The following is a 21,554-nucleotide window of genomic DNA, read 5'->3' as shown; positions in this document are numbered from 1 at the left end:
ACTTTGTCGTGTAATGCTAAAGTTTACGGTCAAATCCACTATCTCACACAGGGTGACAGCTCAACCTGGTTTGCCCAGGACTTTCCCAGTATGAAAACTGGAAGTTGCATGTCCCGGGAACCCCAGCTCTGCCAGCAAGGGGGGACAGGGACGGTTACTTACTCTACCCTCCACATAATACTATATAAAATCCCTCCTGCTTGCAACTGGCCTCATTCTGAAGTGACTCAAACCACAGCCATCCAGGAACGGATGAATAGCCCAGATTGAATGCTTTGGCCACTTGATACAAAGAACTGACTCATTGGGAAAGACCCTGATGCTGGGAAAGACTGAAGGCAGGAGGAGAAGGGGGTGACAGAGGATGAGATGGCTGGATGGCATCACTGAGGCGATGGACATGAGTTTGAGTACATTCTGGGAGTTGGTGATGGACAGAGAAGCCTGGCGTGCTGCAGTCCATGGGGTTGGAAAGAGTTGGACATGACTGAGTGATTGAACTGAACTGCTGCTGCTGCTGCTAAGTCGCTTCAGTCATGTCCGACTCTGTGCGACCCCACAGACGGCAGCCCACCAGGCTCCCCCATCCCTGGGATTCTTCAGGCAAGAACACTGGAGTGGGTTGCCATTTCCTTCTCCAATGCATGAAAGTGAAAAGTGAAAGTGAAGTCGCTCAGTCGTGTCCGACTCTTCGAGACCCCATGGACTGCAGCCTACCAGGCTCCTCTGCCCATGGGATTTTCCAGGCAAGAGTACTGGAGTGGGGTGCCATTGCCTTCTCCGGAACTGAACTGAGGAATACCTATTGGAGTAGACACATTACCTAAAGAAGATGAAAGAAACCTGGTATTTCCTACATCAAAAGGATGTGTACTGAACATATAAAAAGCACTAGACTGGGTTCCACCTCATCTTTTAGGTAGAGACGGATACCCAAAATGTTTTATTTAAAGAGAGCATTTTCAGCTTAGTAAACAACTATCTTCTATATTATTGTCATTATATCTGATTTCTTTTTGATAAGTTCCTTTTATCTATTATTATATAATATCAAGATAAACAGTTTTCATTTAAATGATCAAAGGTTAAAATCATCACCAATAATAAAAATGGATGATGCATAATCTGATACCGTTTCACTGTTCATGTTTTTCAAATACTTAACTCCCATTCTGGCATCAGTCACAATGACAATTGTTTCCATCAGTGAAAACATATGAATCCTCAGAGCCCAGGGGCAAGAGATCTGGCTGATGTGCTGAGCCAACATGGGATGGGAATAAGTCTGCCCCCTGTGAAAACAGAAGTGCTGTTTTCCTGATTCACCAAAGCCGCACCTCCTTCCTTTCAAATACTCCCCAGCACTCAGGATCAACTCTCCAGGGATTAGGTGGAGAATCATGGATTTTGCCCTATGTTTCTATCTCCTCTCACTACAGGATTTTCACTTCTGAAGCAGAAGATCTGACAAAGAGAAGAATTCCTTTTTGTCCTGGAGTCCTGTGAAAATCTTGGGCTCATTTTCACCTTTGAAAAACATTTACTCTCTGTCTCAAAATTGGTTCTCTCTTTCTTTAAAGGAGCAGCACTGATTTTTTGCAGTTATCTTTAACATCAGAAGCTGAGGCAGGAGCTGCTGGTGCTCCTGACTGCTTAGTACCACCTCCTCCTCTTTTCTGTAAGTTTCCTGTACTTTGCCGACATCTAGTCCATCTAGTCCATCTAGTCATCTAGTCATGTCCATCATGTCCATCTAGTCAAAGCTATGGTTTTTCCACTAGTCATGTATGTATGTGAGAGTTGAACTATAAAGAAAGCTGAGCACCAAAGAATCGATGCTTTTGAACCGTGGTGTTGGAGAAGACTCTTGAAAGTCCCTTGGAATGCAAGGAGATCCGACCAGTGCATCCTAAAGGAAATCAGTCCTGAATATTCATTGGAAGGACTGATACTGAAGCTGAAACTCCAATACTTTGGCCACCTGATGCGAGGAACCGACTCACTGAAAAGACCTCAATGCTGGGAAAGATTGAAGGTGGGAGGAGAAGGGGACGACGAGGATGAGATGGTTGGATGGCATCACCGACGCGATGGACATGAATTTGGGTAGGCTTTGGGGGTTGGTGATGGACAGGGAGGCCTGGCGTGCTGCAGTCCATGGGGTTGCAAAGAGTCAGACACGACTGAGCGACTGAACTGAACTGTACATTGCGTCCCTCCCTGAACCTCCAATCTTTTTCCACATCCTCTCCTTTCTCTATATCAGCCTTCCAGAGATGCCTCTGGGAATTGCTGGGTCCCACAAAGGAACCCGCCTGCTAATTCAGGAGACGTAAGAGATGTGGATTTGATCCCTGGGTTGGAAAGATCCTCTGGAAGAGGGCATGGCAACCCACTCCAGTATCCTTGCCTGGAGAATCCCATGGACAGATGATCCTAGCAGGCTATAACCCATGAGGTCACAAAGAGTTGGACATGGCTGAAGCGACTTAGCAAGACGCAAGCACAAAAGACCCTTGGTGCTAGAGACAGTCAGCACCAAGGCTAGATGAAGAACCACCCAAAAGACCCACGTGGGTGGGTTCTTGAGTAAACAATGAGTTCGTTTTGTAGACAGCAGGTGGGATCAAATATCACATCTGAATCTCCATTGTCAGTCAAGGGAGCGAAGTGGAACTGGAGGAGGGTTTCTCCCACACACGTCTGTGCTCATAACACGTGCCACCCTGGACAGATGACACGACTTTGCTGAGGGGTTATCCCTCTACAGAGCGTTCCTGGGCTGCCACTTAACATCACCCATGAGTCTTCATCTTGTTATCAAGATGTTTACATTCAAATGTTAGTCCTCTACAGACCCATGCAATGGGTTCATTTTACAATATGTAAACAGAACTAGAGGAGGGGTTGCATAGGCTTTGCAAGGCAATAAGGATTTATTTTTTTAAATGAAAGAATGGAATAACAGGTGTTTTTGAAGCTCTCTTGCTGAAGAGTGTCTTTCAGAAGCGAGTAAGGTTGGGCCCATCACTCATAAGGACACCCACCAAAACTGTTTCAGTTGGTCTATAAACCAACACTTGACTTTAATATCAGGGTCTATAACCCTCAGCCTGATGCCAGTTCCAAGCTGGGCACTGACATCAGACGGGAAAATTGCCACCCAAAGAATCCTCTCACAAGATGGTTTCACCAGCTTTCTACAAAATAGTCAAAATAAACACATTTCTGCAGGTGGTAGCCAAAGAAGCAAAACAAATATTCTCTAAAACCACCCCCATCCCGTAGGAGGGTGTCTGACATGAAAACACTCCAGAATTTCACATCGACTTTGTACTGAAAAGCTCCATTTGGCTCCAAACTCAGACAGCTTTAGCAACACAACCCACTGATATTTCCACAGCCACCCTTCTTTTCCTCTTAATTGGGCTGTTGATGAGCCTCACACTCAATGTAACAGCCTCTTCCAACACCCCTGTGCCGCTCACTCGGAAATAAGAGCATTCAGTCACCAGGCTACTCTTCCCACGCCTGCCAACGGGACCACACTGTCCTGCGATAAAGTCAGTGCCTGTCAACAGACGGGATGACGACTTCACTCTCAGCTCTGCTGACAACCTGGGCTCCTGGCAGTGTCCTCAGAGGAACGTTTCTACATCTACCCTCCCAGGTTCCCTGCAAATCAACAGCAGACCTGCAAAATATGTCCCAGGGCCCTGCTGATTTTCATCGAGAGGTTCATTGGAGGAGATGATGGAGGGGAAGCAGAACACTGGTAATGCTAATATTTCCCTTCATATGTCTTTTTTTTTTCTTAAATATCTGACACTTTTATCCCACCACGGTTTATTTATTTTTTTTTTTAATTTTGGCTGTGCCGGGTCTTTGCTGCAGTGCACGGGCTTTCTCTAGCTGCAGTAAATGGGGTTACTCTCTAGGTGTGGCACGAGGGCTTAATTGCTCCTCGGCATGTGGGATCTTAGTTCCCCAACCAGGGACCAAACCTGCATCCCCTGCTTTGGAAGGCAGATTCTTAACCACTGGACCACCCAGGGAAGACTCCCTTCATATGTTATTAAACCAAGTCTCTTTTGCCAATTTCCACAGCTGGTGTATCTTTAAATACTAATTTTCAGAAAATCTATGACTTAGGGTTCCACTTTAACTTTCCTGCAGAAGAAAACATATTCAGCCTTCCAGGCACTTCTATTTATATCCGTCTTTCCTGAAATGACTTGTGGATGGGCTCCAGTTTGCCGGAATCTTCTTCTTCTTGCTTTTGTGTGGAAAAGCTAAGCGAGGGAACGGGCATCCTGAGCATAAGTCCCCCTACTTTGGAGACAAAGCCTTGGTCTTGAAGAGGAGGCCCGGATTCCACAAATAAACTGTGCTCTTGATATCATCTGCTTTTCCTCATGTCACCTTAGGTATCCAGAGAATCTGACACCAGCCCTGGGAGGAACATGAAATTCCACTGCAAGAAGAGTCCACTTTGCAGAGCAGGAGCTTCTTATCGGTGGGCCAGGGGGTCAGTGTGTCTAAAACAGCTGCTGTGTTTCTGTTCTCTTCCTCCTCCCTCTGCTGCTGAACAAAATTCAGGAGTCATCTGTCATCATCTTTTATTACCTGGTGGCCTTAGACATGTTTCCCTGAGAGCTTCAGTTTCCTCATCTGCAAAATGCAGATAACACTGCAAACGCATTGGGTTGTTGGAAGGATTAAATGAATTCTGCACATAAAGAGTTCAGAAAAGTGCCTGATACATGATAAAAGCAAAACAAACATCTGTGGCTGTTATTATATATAGTTTTTGAACAGCCATTTATTTGGTGGGCTAATATTAATAAAAGGCATTTCCAGAAAGACTTTTCCTTTTTAATATCCAATTTAGAAGAAACTGGAGAATTGAGAAAAAAAACTGGGAAACAACCATGCCAGATTTTAGGAGGCAGCAGCACCAACAAATCTGAAAGTAACTATGAGCTCTTTGCTGTAATTTTCCTTTGGGAAAGTAGTATCTTTAAAAAAAAAAAAAAAAGATTAATTATTCACATTTTACAAGTGCAAATAACAGTTTGTCTGCCACTGGCTGTAAAGATTAAGGAGAACAGGCTTCATCCTAAGAAGTTCCTGTATGTTAGGACCATGTAGTTCAGAAAAAGGCAGTGCAGCAGTTTGAAAATAAGGAGCCAGCCTGTGCCAGGTACCCATACGATGGCTTATCGGCCTTACTGGCTTTAACTCTCATATTTCAGGAAGTGGACATTATCTTCACCTTACAGATGAGGCAACAGGAGACAAGAGCTGACTTTATTAGACTCAGGTTCACATAGTAAGTGGTAGCTATGATTCAAACCCAGATCAGATGGACTCAAGTCTAGGACGATTTTGTACATTTCTAAGAGCATTGGCCAAAGTGTGTTCAGTGGCTTCTAAATGTAAAGAGATGTGAATCAGAGAATTCTATATCCAACTCTGTTGGGAGAAAAGCTGAGTTAAATGAAAGTTATAACTGGGTTGTCTTCATTGCAGGTCTTTTCAGAGATTTCAGTATGCAAATTATATACTGTGGACCCCATCGTATGACATAGTGTGAAATATCTGTCACACCATGGAAGCCTGTGTGTGTGTGTTATTCATTATGCTCTACTGTTCCGTGGAATAGAGTTTGGTAACCCCATACTCATCCTGTACTGCTTTCTCATGGCATCGAGGGCAAACTCTTAATCCTTAAAACTAGGATTTGTTTTCACCCTTTCCTCCAATCACTAACATTTTCCCTGTTTTTTGATACCAGTGCTATTCATTCATTCATTCATTTGTAAATATGTTATGCTAGACACTCATTCATTCATACATACAGTATGTTATGCCAGACATTATACCTGGGACAAAGGAAAATGACCCCTGGACATCAGTAGATATTCATTCATACACAACTGAGAACTTTACTTTAGAACCCTGCTTCTGAGAGAGGAGGACAAGAGAGATCAAAGTAAGAGGACGGATAGGCACGGGTTTTTCTGGCTGCATTCAGTACCTTTGTCCCTTTCAGAGAACAACACACAAAGCTCAGGGCCCACATTTAGATTAAAACCTAAGCAAGTTGATGACCTGCCCTGTTCTCCATTTAGTAGACCTCACCTCATTCTCAAAGGGTAGGGTGAGTTGCTTGTGATTTTGAATTTGGCCCACATCCAGTTGTCCAGACCACCCTATTACTGCTTCACTGCAATCAATTATATTAGGTCTTCAATTCCTTTGATTCCCTTCCAACCCAAACTCCCCCTTTCTGGGGGTGATTCTTGATGGTCTAGCCAGTGTATTATTGAACAGCGTATGGAATTTGGAATGGCATTTCCATATGAGGCCCCTATAACATTCCTTTTCCAGGTTCCATTCTGAAACACACGTGCTATCAGTTAGCACAGGAGTCTGAGAAGGGACATGGCCGAGGAAGGGATGGGGAAGAAGAGGCGGGTATTCAAAAGGCAGGCTCCTTATACTGCCTCCCAATAAAGAACACAGTCTCCAAGTAACAGTTTTGATATGACTTCACAGGAACTTTCATTTTTTTGACTGTGCAGTATGTGGAATCTTTATTCCCTGACCAGGGATTGAACCTGTATCCTCTGCACTAGATGCATGGAGTCTCAACCACTGCACTGCCAGTGAGGTCCCTTCAGTTTTCTTTTACAATTTTAAATGTCAGTGGTCAGTTAAACATGGCTGCTGGAATCAAGAAGAATTTTCTGTGGCTCAGGCAGTGAACCTAGGACTCAGGTGACTTACCCACCCTATGTTTCCTTCGATAACAAACCACTCAGCAGGACTTTGGCAGGTCCACGGGAGGTTTTTCTCTACAGTGAGTGAGACAGCCTTCCTGTTCTTGATGGAGGCAGACACGATTCTGTCCCAACGGGAAGGAAGGAGAGAGAGTGAGGTCGGGCCATGTCCACACGAAGATGGCCCCCCAACGTGGCAGCTCTCTGCCAGGTCTGACAGTGGGAAGCTTGACACAGGAAATAACCCCAACCAGCAGCCACATTTTCAGTGATTAATCGCACCCACCATCTATCCCTCTGGGCTCACAGAGGCTTTAGAACCTAAGAACTCTTAAGAAGAAGTCTGACCTAGACCTCATGAAAAAGAAGAAATTATACTCACTAGTCAATAATGGTTTCAAAAAGGAGACTCGTGAAGAACTTCATAATCTAAAAGATGATCCGATATTGTGCAGGAAATACATCTGTTGTCAGAAGGGGGAACAAAAAGAACCTTTTGCGACGGGGGAATAAAATAGACTTTCAAGAGAATCACAAACAGGAAAGCTACTGCTCTGTAATTAACAGCTTAGGCTTTAAAAAGTGGGGACACAACAGAAATCAAAATATAAACATCTGTGTTAGCGAGTGCCTAGTGGGGAGCTATCAATCTCTCCCTGTAGGTATGAGCGGCAGACGTGAGAAGCTAAAATGCAAAGGTTCAAGAGGAGGACTCTCAAAATACACAAGAGGAGAACAGACAGCTAGACGTTAGGCAGTTAAAGTGGCGAGACGAGAAATGTCACATTCCAAACTGTGGAAGACAAGATGTCCTTTTGCAGGACCCAACAGAGAACAGGAAGTGAAAGGGGACACCTGGCTTCAGGGCTACTGACCAAAGCTAAGTTATTTTTGTCACTTGGAAGACGCTGCTGCTGAAAGCAGTTTCCCAGGCATGGATATGGTATGTGTCCAGCCTGCCCCGATATATGTTACAGCTTCAGAGAATCACTCCTGCTGAAGGAAGTCACTGCTGGCTAGACACCCCGAGTGTCCAGAGAGGTGGCTAAGGACCTGGTGTTTTGGAGAGAATTCACAGATGTAGGCGTTTCTTACTCTTCCATCATTATCTTTTGGGGAATCCATATCGCTAGTAAGAGGAGGCTGTTCAATTTTCTATTGAGGCATTCAGGTTGGGGGCAAAATGCTTCTCTATTTCAATTCCTAAAGATTACAGAAGGCTCAAGTGCCACTGAGGGCTGTGAAACAGCAAGAATGGAACAGCCATACCCAAAGATGCAAATTACCAGTGCATTGGGGAAGTCAAATCATGTAGTGACCATCTATGAAGACTGAACTTCCAAGTGGGTTGTGGTGGGGCTTCACAGTAGAAAGGGCACTTTATTAATGTTGACACTGACACCACCTAGCACTGTGTGAAGGGTGATCAAGTAGCTGTTATTATTAAAAAAAAAAAAAAAATCAGGTATTGTTTTCCTAGGATAGGTATCAGTTGGTTAGCCAGATTAAAAAAAATTGTTTTACGAAAATCTTATATGAGATTACTGTTGTTCACTCAGTCTTGTCCAACTCTTTGCAACCCCAATGGACCGCAGCATGCCAGGCTTCCCTGTCCTTCACTATCTCCTGGAGTTTGCTCAAATTCATCTCCATTGAGTCGGTGATGCTATCTAAACATCTCATCCATTGTTACCCACTTCTCCTCCTGCCTTCCCTCTTTCCCAGCATCAGGGTCTTTCCCAATGAGTCGGCTCTCCTCATCAGGTGTCAGCAAAGTGATTTCTCTGCTTTTTAATATGCTCTCTAGGCTAGTCATAGCTTTTCTTCCAAGGAGCAAGCGTCTTTTAATTTCACGGCTGCAGTCACCATCTGCAATGATTTTGGAGCCCAAGGAAATGAAGTCTATCACTGTTTCCATTGTTTCCCCCATCTATTTGCCATGAAGTGATGGGACTGGATGCCATGATCTTAGTTTTTTGACCGCTGAGTAAGAGATTACATCAACTAGAATTTGGAGATAATTTTTTTTTAATTTCATCATTAGACTAGGACCATTGGTACAATACTCTCTGTGCTTTATTTTCTTTTTTGGAATGATCTCTTTCTTTCCCACAAAGATGTTGAAGACTTCTAAACATGTCCAATACATGTCCTTCCAGAGCACAGTCTCCGCTGAGCCCCAGAGCTATATTTCCCGCTGCCTAGTGGATGCTCCACGGGCTCCACAAAGAGCATGCTGTCCAGAACTATGACACCTGGTCAGTCTCCCCGTGATCCCACCCGCTCTCCTTCCTGGAAAGGCATCACCGCTCATCCAAGTAGATGTAGTCATCCTCCCTGTAAGATGCCTCTAATGTGGTGTTCCCCTGTCCATCACAAATGTTTCTACTTCTGTTTGTTTAATTTTATTTTATAAAGACTGATTTAGTACTGAGTGTGTCTAAGAACTTTCTAAGACTTTCATCCTTTTTTGCCTTCCATCACCAAGAACCTGCAGACCAGTCTCCCTCACTTCCCACCTGCTCTTCCTAAGACAAAGTAGCTGCACTAAAATACAAATCTCACCACAGCACTTCCAGACTCTAAGCTCCTGAAATTCCTTGTTTTCTGTACTCCTTAGCATGGCCCATAATGGCCTTTATTACCTGCTTGTCACTTGTTCTTCACACTCCCCATGAAGCTTTTATTGCAACCACAACAAACTAGGCACATGCCCTCACCTTGCTTTTCCCTCTGCTGCTGAAGGTTTTCTCTACCTGGAACCCCCACTGCCCTGCAAGTTTCAACCAGAAAGAAGGAAGTTTACCAAGAGAAGCATTTCCCAGCCTCGAGAACCCCAAGGGAAAATAATAAAACCCCAAGTGGACCTAAAACCCAACCCCAAGTGAAAACAGAACAGTTCAACAGAACGGAAAACAGTTGGGTGATTTTCTTAACCATATGGTCAGGCCCAAAAAGTAAAACACAAAAACCTAATATAAAATAACAAATGATGAAGCAATGACAAACTGGAATACTTTATCCATGCAAAAAGGAAATGCGGAGGAATTACACAGCTGTAGTCACAGAAGCAGCTGTTGAGTCAGCCAACTAGGGGGAAGATAGGCATGGAAATCAGAGATGGATGATTTATGCTAATTGACTTATATTTGGTCTGAGTCCTCTCTATTTTGTATTTCTAAACCTCTTGTCAGCATCATTTCAAGTTCTACCCATTTCCAGCAAGTTTCATACAGCATTTTTTCCCAACTGTCTCTACTCTGTTTTTACAGATGATGATGAAAAAGGAGATGAAAATGCAAGTGAAACCACAGGCCACTTTCAGAAACTCCCACGTATGCAAATTCCATTAACTTGAACACAAGTGTCAGGGGTTCTGTGATCGAGAACTTCTCAGATTAAGTGGAGAACACAAGACAACCAAGACATGGCCTCGAATTCCAGGACTCACAGTGTTGGAAGACTTGAAGCCAACAGCCTGGGATGACCAACAGGCACTTCAAACATACTGCATCTAACACCCAACTTGGGTTTCTCCTTCAGATTTGATCCTCCTAAGACCTTCCCCAGGTCACTCACTGAAAACAGGAATCTTGCAGCTGCTAAAAACAAGACCTTGTTTGTGATGCTTCTTGACTTCCCTCTCTCTGATGGGCCTCTACAGTCAGACCAAAAGTAAATCTCATCACCTCTAAGAACCAGGATCTGACTGCTTCTCACCCCTCAAGCCACACCCCAGTCATGGCCCATATCCTCTCCTATTCAGAAGCCTCCTTGTGGGTCTTCCTGCTTCTACAGGCTACTCTCCACAGGGGTCAAACTCAATCTTTAAAAAAGAGTATGTAGGTCCTCCAAATGTCCAGACATCTCCTCAACTAAAAATTCAAGTCTTTACCATGCCTGCTTAACTCTACTGACTTTGCCCAGGTCTGTCTTTAGACCCGCCCCCCTCATTCCTCCCCTAGCTACATCTCTCCCCGATAGCCACACCCTCCCCGCTAGCCACACCCTCCCCCTAGCCACACCAGCCACAGAGACCCCCTATGCCCTGATCCTCAGACCCCGCCCCCCTGCTTTTTCCTCTGCTAGGGTTCTTCCTCTAACTAGTAGTCTCCTGATGGCCTCCTGCCTTCCTTCCTGCTTGGGCTCTGCTCAGCCTACCCCTTCGTTCAAAACTCCTTTATAAAAACCACCTGGAATTCCCTGGTGGTCCAGTGGTTAAGACTCCACACTTCCACTGCAGAAGGCACGGGATCCATCCCTAGTGGGGAGAACTAAGATCCCACACACTCTGCAACACCACCAAAAAGCATAAAAATAAATTTTAAAAGCGCCCCATGTCTCTCCATTTCCCTTATCTCACCTTATTTTTCTAAACAGCCCTTCAGCCACATGCCATTTCTTAGATCTGTCTACTGCCTGCCCCTCTTCTCTGAGAAGTTAGTGCTAAGAGGGCGGGTCCTTTGTCCCATTTACTACTGAGCTTGCACACCTGTTCAGCAGGACGTGATAGGCCCTTATTAAATTCAGGCTGAATAAATGAAAGGGCATACGAGAAGAAGATATGCACATGAGAAATGAAATGCCAGATCAAAGGTAGCTCATTTAGGTAGAGACTCCATGCTAAAAAAAGAATCATTTGCCCTCTCTGAAAGTTTCTTTTAAAACAATGCCCTTCTCTCTCTGTAGGATTCCATTTTAAAAAGTCAATTTGCATGCAACTCTGTGCAGAGCTAGTGCAGAAGCAAAGCCGACTTGATTCCCCACTCGAAGCACACTGTGTAGTGACTGACAAGGATCGTATTAGACACAGCAGAGCAAAATAGCAACTGGTCATCGTCTGCTCTCACGGAGTCTCTAATGTGTAATATTCGGGATGATAGAGCATGAATATAAAAGGCTGAATGGGAAAGCTTTGTTGCCATTGTAGCAAAAGACTTCCTGGAATTCAGAAAAGGGCAAACTACTTTCCACCTAGAGTGATCATGAACCTAGCTAGGTTCAGCATGTGGAGACAGCTGGACTTTGGGGAGAGGTAACCTGGAGAAGCCCATGGACAGAGGAGCCTGGGCGGGCTATTGTCCAAAAGGTCATGAAGAGTCAGACATGACTGAAGCGACTTAGCATGCTTTCAGACTTAGTATTCAGAGAGAAGACCTAGGACTATTTGAGATTTGAAGTGGAAGACGTTTGCAACACCAAGGGTGGAGCTGGGCATGACTGTGGTGATCTGGTGCAGACTCCAATTAAATGCCAATTTTTCAGATACTGAATACCTTGAAGTCACTTTCAATATGCTTTATAATCAATTTATATTTTTAAAAAAGGAGATGTAAAAGGTTAATACCCTTAATATTAAATGCTTCAGGAAATGTTCTAGTCATTTTTAAGGCTTTTTGGGGGTGTCCTTAACACTTCATTTTTTAGTTCATTATGAAAATGTCACTGATACAAAAATAATGACCTGGGTCTAACTTTAATATGCCAAGACCAAAGAGAAATGCCAGAGCATAGGGTATTATCTGCCTCAGATGCACTGAATTTTACTGAGATGCCAAAGCTTAGAAGCAGCATTAAGAAGGCAGATACTGCCCAAGATGCAGACAAGGGTTAAGGGAACCAGGCACGATTTGCTAAGACCAGCCTTGGCAACAGGACTGGAGAGGGATATATTTATATCACAGTTACCCAAAGCCAATCCTGACAAACACATGATCAGAAGGAACCTGTGTGAAAACATTGTTACAAGAGAATCAAGAGGTGAAGAAGAGAAAAATAAGCAGATCATAAAGGTCAGAATAGACTCAAAGGCCATGTGGTCACTATTTCTAAGGATTAACATTTAACTTTCAAAAGAAATCTGAAATTATTCTTCCCAAAGTGAACTGACTGAGCAGCCAACTCTTTGCACTACAAAGCAGGGGATTCCTTTCGTTACTATCATTTAAAAGAAATTTTAATGCAAAATAGTTACTCACATTGTCTCCATTAATCCTGCCCCTGCCCAAGACATGGTGGGGGAGGGGAATAGGCAGCAAAGCATCCCTATTAGCATAGCCTTAGTGATCTCCCAGGTGGCTCAGTGGTAAAGAATCTGCCTGCAATGCAGGAGACCCTAATTTGATTCCTGGGTTGGGAAGATCCACTGGAGAAGGGATAGGCTACCCACTCCAATATTCTGCAGGAGAGGTGGGTTTGATTCCTGGGTCAGGAAGAAGGCATAGGCTACCCACTCCAGTATTCTACAGGAGAGGCAGGTTTGATTCCTGGATCAGGAAGATCCTCTGGAGTAGGAAATGGCAATGTACTCCAGTATTCTTGCCTGGAAAATCCCATGGACAGAGGAGCCTGGTGCACTACAGTTCATGAGGGTCGCAAGACCTGGACACGACTGAGCATGCACATGTGGTGATCTCCAAAGTGAAACCACTCTTTATTAAAAAGATCTGGGCCACAGGAAGTCCATTCTTCTCGTATCTGAAATGAAATAAACTAGGAAAGAATCTATAGGTAAAGTTGTTGCTGGATCCAATCTTGCCGGGGTTCTGGGGGCACAAAGAGGAGGAAAACAGGAATGGCTTGATGCGGGAGGGAAGTTGAGTGGCTGCTGCTGCTGCTACGTCGCTTCAGTCGTGTCCAATTCTGTGTGACTCCATAGACGGCAGCCCACCAGGCTCCACCGTCCCCAGGATTCTCCAGGCAAGAACACTGGAGTGGGTTGCCATTTCCTTCTCCAATGCATGAAAGTGAAAAGTGAAAGTGAAGTCGCTCAGTCGTGTCCCACCCTTCGAGACCCCATGGACTGCAGCCTACCAGGCTCCTCCGTCCATGGGATTTTTCAGGCCCGAGTACTGAAGTGGGGTGCCATTTCCTTTTCCAGAAGTTGAGTGGAGGGAGACTTAACTCTAGGATGAGATGGTTAGATAGCATCACCGATTCAATGGACATGGCTCTGAGCAACCAGGAGATAGTGAAGGACAGGGAAGCCTGGTGTGCTGTAGTTCACAGGGGTGCAAAGAGTCAGACGGGACTTAGCGACTGAACAACAACAATAACAAGGAGCTGACCGACGGAATCCAGAGAGAAAGGCCTGGCACTGCAGGATGGAGCTGGGCACCAAGTGGGCTCTGGGAAGAGTGAGGGGGATCCAGAGGAAGAGAGTGCCTGGGGAAATGAATACCTTTTCTCATCTCCTCTTCCTTCAAAAAACTGTAGTGACTACTAAAAACAAAAACAATGAACATGTGTCAAAGACACTTAAGCTGCCATGGGAAAGTCACAGATTTGCCGGAGAGACTCTAAGGAGGACAGATGTTTGGTGGAATTTCATAGAAGGGTCCCTTTGGGTAGAAAAAAAAGAGTCCAGAAGTGTTCAGAAGGACAGGGTGGTTCAAGTCGGGAGTTTTACCTGCAGTTGAGCGTGGGTGTCGAAATAACTTAAAATCCCGGATTTTGAAGTCTTGACCCAATCCAGCCCTGAGGAATCACAGAAAGCTCAGACAAACCCTGTGGAAGCCAGGGTTATCGCTTGTCTATTTGCCATTTTCAGAGTCACATTGTTGCAGGGAGAAAACCAATTCTGACTCCATGTTGGAAATGATTTCTTTGACTTGCTTTTCATTGCCTTTATTATCATAATCATATTCAGTGGCTTGCCTGGAGGACCCTGCCCCTCTGCTTGACTGTAAAGTGTCTTTGTTTAGTTCAGGGAGAAATGATTTGTCCCTGCCCACCTGTGAACAGAAGAGATTAACACACCTCTTCTGAAGGTTGGACATTTCTCTTGGAGATGTTTTTGCCAGACTGAAGACCCTTTCACTTCAGTTCCCCACTGCCTCTCCCTATGTATTCTGCCTTCTGACTTTAGTTCCTTGTTGCTTTTAGTTCTCTCGCTTCCCTGGTAGCTCAGCTGGTAAAGAATCCACCTTCAATGCAGGAGATCCTGGTTTGATTCTTGGGTCAGGAAGATCCTCTGGAGACAGGATAGGCTACCTACTCCAGTACTGTTGGCTTACCTGGTGGCTTAGCTGGTAAAGAATCCGCCTGCAATGAGGGAGACCTGGGTTTGATCCCTGGGTTGGGAAGATCCCCTGGAGAAGGAAAAGGCTACTCACTCATATTCTGGCCTGGAGAATTCACAGTCTATGGGGTCGCAAAGAGCTGGACACGACTGAATGACTTTCACTCTTTTCTTTTTCTCTGATCTGTAAAAGAACCTTGTGTCCAGACCCCAATAAGATGGTTATTTTGAGGTACTAGCCTGCCATCTTCTCTGTCTCCTGGCTCCCTGATTAAAGTCTCTTCCTTGCCTCAACACTTAGTCTCTCCAATTCATTGGCCTATTATATGGAGTACAGAGCAAGCTTGGACTCGGTAACATGGCATTGGGGTTATTATACATATTATAATACATATATGTATTATTATACATATAATGTGTATAATATGTACATACATATTATGTATATACAATTATACATATTATTTTCAACATCTTGTATCTCTCTGCCAAGTTCTTTAACATCATTATCTCTAATATTCACTCTTGACCCTGTAAGGATACCCAGAAGCCTGAGCTTCTGGAGGTTGACCAAAGCCAGCAGGGAATAGCATTGCACTCAAGCTAGGGCAACCTCGGAGCCCAAGCTGTCTTTTCTGCCCAACACATGCTTTCCACGCAGCACCCCAAACCCTGCTTCTCTGTCAGCATCTTCTCCCTGTGGGCGGTGACTCTTCCTACCCCCTCACTCTGACGGAGCCTTTACCATCTCTAGACGAGAGCTAATGAGCTGTCTTTGTCAGGCAGGTTCTCAAATCTATCATACTTCTTTTTATATCTGGAGATATAATTAATAAAAAAAACTTGCCTAGTCACATACATTTAAAAAAAATCAACATAATAGCCTAATTACATAAAGAAGACATAAAAGATAAATTTATAACAAATCAGATACACTTCAACATGTAAATGCTCAGGTACAACTACATCAGCAGAAGGCAGAAGCAGGAGGTGGGACTTCCCTGGTGGCCCAGTGGTTAAGACTCCGTACTTCCAATGCAGGGGACACAGGTTTGATTCCTGGTCAAGGAATTAGGATCCCACATGCTCTGTGACCAAAACTAAAATAATAATTTAAAAAAAAATAGAGGGAGGATACTGGCCCCTCTACATGAGACCAGTATGAACTCAATAGCTACCCGTGCAGACTGACAGGAGCAGTGACAGCATCTTTCTGAAATAAACATATAATAAAGTTCTAAATAAAACAAAGAATAATATCCTCTCAATTAATATAGTGGTTACATTTCTTTTTTTTTTCTGGATTTTTTTTTTCTTTTAAACTAGTGGCTGCATTTCTGGAAAATTCAGCACGTATTTAAAATGCTTTTTTGTATACATATGTATACAAATACATAATACTTTATATATATAAACATTTTACATAAAAATATTTATTTATATGAAACATAAATAAAATACAAAATATAAGAATTATATAAAATAGGTTTAGATTTTAGTGATATAAACACTATTTCACCACCCTCGCATAATGTCTGGCTGATACGTTCTGAAGTCATGGCCTTATGGGTCTCGACTCTTCACAGTGTGAGATGGCTCTAGGCGCCGCAGGGCATCTAGCATTGCTGGCTGGTACTTGTGCAAATAACACCCCCTGGCAGCTGTGACAGGCTATATGGCATAGTAGGTGGTGCTTTCCACTGCTCTAAGCCACAGACAATATTCCTCTGTACTTCACAAGTTTCTCCCGGCTCTTCATGGGTCCGCAGGCAGCTAAGGATACTTTAGTATCACATTCTTCAGTGCTTTAAAAATCCCAACATATCATACTGTCATCTGTCTCCTCCCATGGTTATCAGCAAATGTGTGTGGCAAGGATCACTCAGTTTTTGGCACAGTGACAGAGCACAGCACCTTGGACTCTGGCTGTTCCTGACTTGCTCCTGAAGAAATAGCTGCCAGGATGACACCACGATACACACCATACGGGTGCTTATTTCCAGATGTGAGCAATTATATTTTTGCACATAATCTATAGTTAGACCCAGTTAGTAAGCTTTCTTTCTATACTCATCTACCTACGGCCAATACTGCCCTAAAAGGGGATTTTTTTAAATAATAAAACAAAAAACCCAAACAACTACCAAAGTGACCTGCAAGTAACAAATCAAAGATTTTAAGAGGAGAAGAGGGTCCCCATGACTTAAGACTAAAAATGGTCACAGAAAAATGACGTCTGCTGGATGACATTTGCAATATTTGAGTATGAGATCATCTTTCCATAAGCCAATGAGAACAGCCCCAGCTTTTAACGCCACTCAGTCATTAGCAACTATCCCTGCTTCACACCAGGGTCTGTGCGATGTAACAGAGCAGAACTTCTTGATGTTTCACATGTGCTGTAATCATGGGGCGGGGAAGTGGGCACGTCAAAATGTGGGCTCATCGGATTTGGGATGAGGACCGAGATCCTGGATTTTTTTTTTTTTTTTTTTGAGATCCTGGATTTTGAAGAAGCTCCCAGGTGTGGTTGATGCTGCTGGTCAGCAGACCACGTTTTGAGTAACAAGGAGCTTTAGAGAATCAAATAATTAAATTAAACAGACACCCTGCCTTCAGAGAACTTACAGTTTAGGTCAGGAGATACATATACATATGTATACACACATATACCTTCCGAGTAAACAGAAGAGCTACCTATTCTAAGCGCCATACAACAGATAAGGCGCTATTCAAAGTCAAAGGATGGGGACTTCCCTAGTGGTCCAGGGGCTAAGACTCCAAGCTCCCAAGGCAGGGGGCCTGGGTTCTATCCCTGGTCAGGGAACTAGATCCCACGTGCTGCAACTAAAGATCCTGCATGCCACAATGAAGATGGAAGATTTCTCATGCTGTAACCAAGATCTGGTGTAGCCAAGTAAATACATAATTTTTTTTGTAAAGAAAAGTGGAAGGATGATTCTCAGGGGCGGTTGGGTATCTCAGTAGAGATGGTGAGCAAGGTGGCATTTAGGCTGGTTTCTTAGTAGACAGAAGCTTGGGCATGTAGCCACAGGGAAGATAGGGTTGGCAGAGAGACCAAAGCCAACCAAGGACAGCATCAAGAAGTGTGGCATGCTTGGGTGAGGAAGGAGATGAGAGGTCCCTTCCCTGTTGGGAGGGAATGATGACAGGAGGTGTGAATAAAATGGTGGAAGCCGGGGTTGGGAAGCTAGCTTAAGAGAAGATTGGGAAAGACCAAGAACACTCAGTCAGGAAATCTAGAGCTGAGCTTATGACAACTATCCACAGAGCAGTGGGAGGGATGGATGAAGAGATGCAGGAAGAGAAACAGAGGCTCTGGACCACAGAAGAGGCTACTGAAACGGTTGTGAGAATGTCAAGGAAGATCTGAAATAGAGACGGTCATAAATCTTTGAAAAGAAAAAAAAATGCTGACCCATTTATATCTGCATTTCCTATATCAGGCTTTCCTTTGAATAACGATCTACCTTCTCCTAATCTGACAAGCAAAGTTATAAGCATTTCTTAAAAGGTTTGGGAAAAACAGATACATGAATTAAAAGTTATAAAACTATGCTCTTGGAGCACTCAGTCCTGGGTTACATTAGAAATAACTAAGAAATGCTGTCATTTTTCCCCTCAGAGACTTAAGATTTAAGTTTGCTATTAATGAATAATGTCCCACCTAACACAAAATACTCGGCCATTTTTCATCCTAGAAGAGTTGAATGCAGTGTGATTAACCACATTTTCCCTGACTCCAATGCCTGGCACTGTCAGTTTTAGGTCACCTGAGAAAGAGAAAAGGGTCTGGCTTTGAAAAAGAGTAAGAGGCTGCCTCCAAAACATTAATTTACAGAGTGGGAGGATTCAAGGTTGTTTCAAGGTGGAAAATATTATAACTTGAAATCCCCCAATTACCACATTATTTGGCTCGGTCTTGTGATTTAACACTCTGATAATGGGGGCTTCCCTGGTGGCTCAGCGGTGAAGAATCTGCCTGCCAATGCAGGAGACTTGGAGTCAATCCCTGGGTCGGGAAGATCCCCTGGCAAAGGAAACAACAGCCCACTCCAGTATTCTTGCCTGGATAATCCCATGGACAGAGGAGCGTGGCAGGCTACAGTCCATGAGGTTGCAAAAGAGTTGGACATGACTTGACTTAGCGACTAAACAGCAACGTGGACAATGTCCAAACTGTGTGTCTACCTTTTGGATCTTAAAGTTTCTGATCACTGACTCTTTTCCTCTCTCAGCAAGACACAAAAGAAACCTCTGAGATGTGCAGCAGACCAAACAGATATCTTAAAGGTTTCCATGTTCCTTTCTGAATCCTGATTAAGTTTGCATTCTTCTAAAGAATAATTTTGCTCTGAAGAAGTTTGCAGAATTGTACAGGGCAGCAGAACCATGTTCTGTTAAGGAGACTGATAGACTGACTGCACTTCTGTTTACAAAATATATATAAATATTTGTCTCTTTTCTCCTCAGTGTGAGAGTACCTAACTGCCATTAATTTGCCTAATGGAAGCAACAAATGACACACCCCTCGTTAACAGAAAATGTGTCATATCAGTGTTCAGTCTCCATCTCACTGACATTTTTTTTAAAATGTACTCTTAGACTATTAAAAGAAATCTTTATCTGAGTCGACAATTGCACTAAGAACTTGAATGGATGCAAACTAGTGGAGGCAAAGTGTGGAATGTACATGAAACAGGAGGAAACTGTCTGGACCAAACCAGCAGAAATGAAGCCCCAAGGTGGGCTGTCCCACCGCCTCCCCCCTTGGGGAAGGGGATTTCAGCAGGGACAGCTGTGGGACAGCCATGCCAGGCGCTAGCAATGCTAGTTAAATAGCCCCTGCAGCGTCTTCTCTGTCCCAGATGTGAGTTTCATTCACGGGCACCAAGGTGACTCTGGCAGATAAACTTCTAGTAGAGAGAAGCTATTAATTGAAAACACTGTTGATAATGCAGTTGATGGAAGAGCAGACGACAGGGAGAAATTCAGAGGTTGAAGCTCATCCACAAGACATCCTGAACCTCAAAGCCCCACAGCTCATGCTCGGGTTGGAGATCCACAATGGAAACTTTTAAGCTGAGCCCCTCTAATCCTGACGGCTGCAAGGCCAGTAAACACACCTGGTGACAAGTTAGGAGAAGAGTCCCTGAGCATTTGTGTCATTTCCTCGGTGTACCATGAAAGACGCCAGGTGCATGATGCATGAGAGGGAGGGGAGAAAAAGGCAGGGAAGTGGGTGGTTAAGTTCACGGCAGAGAAGGCAAGACAGAGTTAGTTTAGCTACTGAGGTTAAAAAACAGTTTCTGAGCTTACAGTTAGATGCATTTTGAAATGCAACTTGTAGCAAGCAAAAGTCAGATTTCTGGTTCATAGGCTGCTGCAACTAAATCCTAGATGTCTGTAATATTTCTAGTGAGTGAGTGAAAGTCGCTCAGTCTTGTCTGACTCTTTGTGACCCAGGGTCTGTCCATGGATTCTCCAAGCAAGAATACTGGAGCGGATTGCCAATCCCTTCTCCAGGGGATCTTCCTGACCAGGGATCAAATCCATGTCCCCTGCAGTGGAAATGTGGAGAACTAACCACTGGATCATCAGGGAAGCCCCTAGACCGGCTTTGTTTGTTTCTTCTTAAACCCAAAGAGGCTCTGTAGCCCCTCCTCATGCTCTGTATCTCCTCATCACCCTCTGTGAAGAACCTTCCAGAAGTGGTCACAATAAGGCAGTGACTCCCCACTCAGAAAGCAGCACCCTAAATTTTAACTTGACTCAGACTTGGATCTCGTCAAACAGTCCACCTCAACCACAACCTTATTAAGTGAGACAGAGAAGTGTAAACAGTTTCCTCATTTTTGGAGTCAGCACATGTAATTCTGCAATAGATAAGCAGCCCACCATGAACAGTCTGGGACAAATTCCACCAGGGTTTAAAAAGTTAACAGAGTACGTTTAACTCTAGATGAACTATACAGACACCCACTGCCTTCCCACCCTTCCCCCTAACCTGGTCACAGTTTGTGGAACAAACATCTTTGACTTCCTCTGACCCCAGAACCACAAGGGCTTGGGGAAAGTTGGCTTGACCAGCCTGAGCCACCAGGGTAGAGGAAAGTGAACTTGGATGGGCAGTGTGCAACTGGAGGAATACATGGATGATACAGAGCTCCGGGTTATTAGTCCAAATGGATCCAATACAGTGCTTCCTGGGCCCAGCTTCTGGAGCTTTCCATCAGTTAACCAATTTCCACAGCAAACTGTTGTGCTCATTTAGCCTTCATTATAAACTACATCAGCTCAATCCTTTGGGCTCTTTTTTTTCCCCATAGCATCATAAGAATCCCTTTTATACCCAGAATAATGCATTGTTTTGACCATTTCATTCTCACACATGCCTCCCTTAATTCTCCCATGAGCCTGTCCTGATTAGACAAGAGCCAGAGGTCTCATCAACACATATGTCCGTGACAAACCTGGATGAAGTGTTTCAAATACTACTGAATGCCTGAGCCAGTAGATAAAACCCCTCCAAAGTCACTTCATTTGATTTTGGGATATAAATGTGGGCCATAGACACAGGGACACATGTTAACTATGACTCACCTAAAGCCCCGTGTATCTATATAGAATTTCACCTATAGTAGATGAACCTAAAGTCTTCAATCTGAAGACTCTGAGGATCCCTTGTATTTTAGTAATAGCTCCTAATTTTAAAAAGTCTGCAAGGA

The 21,554-nt window shown here is 44.0% G+C and overlaps 1 protein-coding gene across 22 annotated transcripts in view; it reads right to left on the bottom strand.

Annotated features, from left to right (window-relative positions):
- KIAA1217 (KIAA1217 ortholog) overlaps nucleotides 1-21,554 on the bottom strand; it is a 348,846-nt gene that overhangs the window by 236,206 nt on the left and 91,086 nt on the right. For 2 of the 22 annotated variants that reach the window (XM_055543816.1, XM_055543817.1), the window contains exons 1-2: nucleotides 7,168-7,546; nucleotides 6,793-6,910 (exon numbers count right to left, since the gene is read on the bottom strand). The exons of 18 other annotated variants lie outside the window; for them this stretch is intronic. The gene's annotated coding sequence lies outside the window, so the exon portion shown is untranslated. Of the gene's footprint in view, nucleotides 1-6,792; nucleotides 6,911-7,167; nucleotides 7,547-21,554 lie in introns of those variants that run through there. 2 more of the 22 variants (XM_055543814.1, XM_055543813.1) reach the window with 2 other exon arrangements.

This window comes from Bubalus kerabau, chromosome 13 (genome assembly GCF_029407905.1).
Source record: "Bubalus kerabau isolate K-KA32 ecotype Philippines breed swamp buffalo chromosome 13, PCC_UOA_SB_1v2, whole genome shotgun sequence".
NCBI classification, from domain to species: domain Eukaryota; kingdom Metazoa; phylum Chordata; class Mammalia; order Artiodactyla; family Bovidae; genus Bubalus; species Bubalus kerabau.
This window is presented reverse-complemented; position numbering and strand designations above follow the sequence as displayed.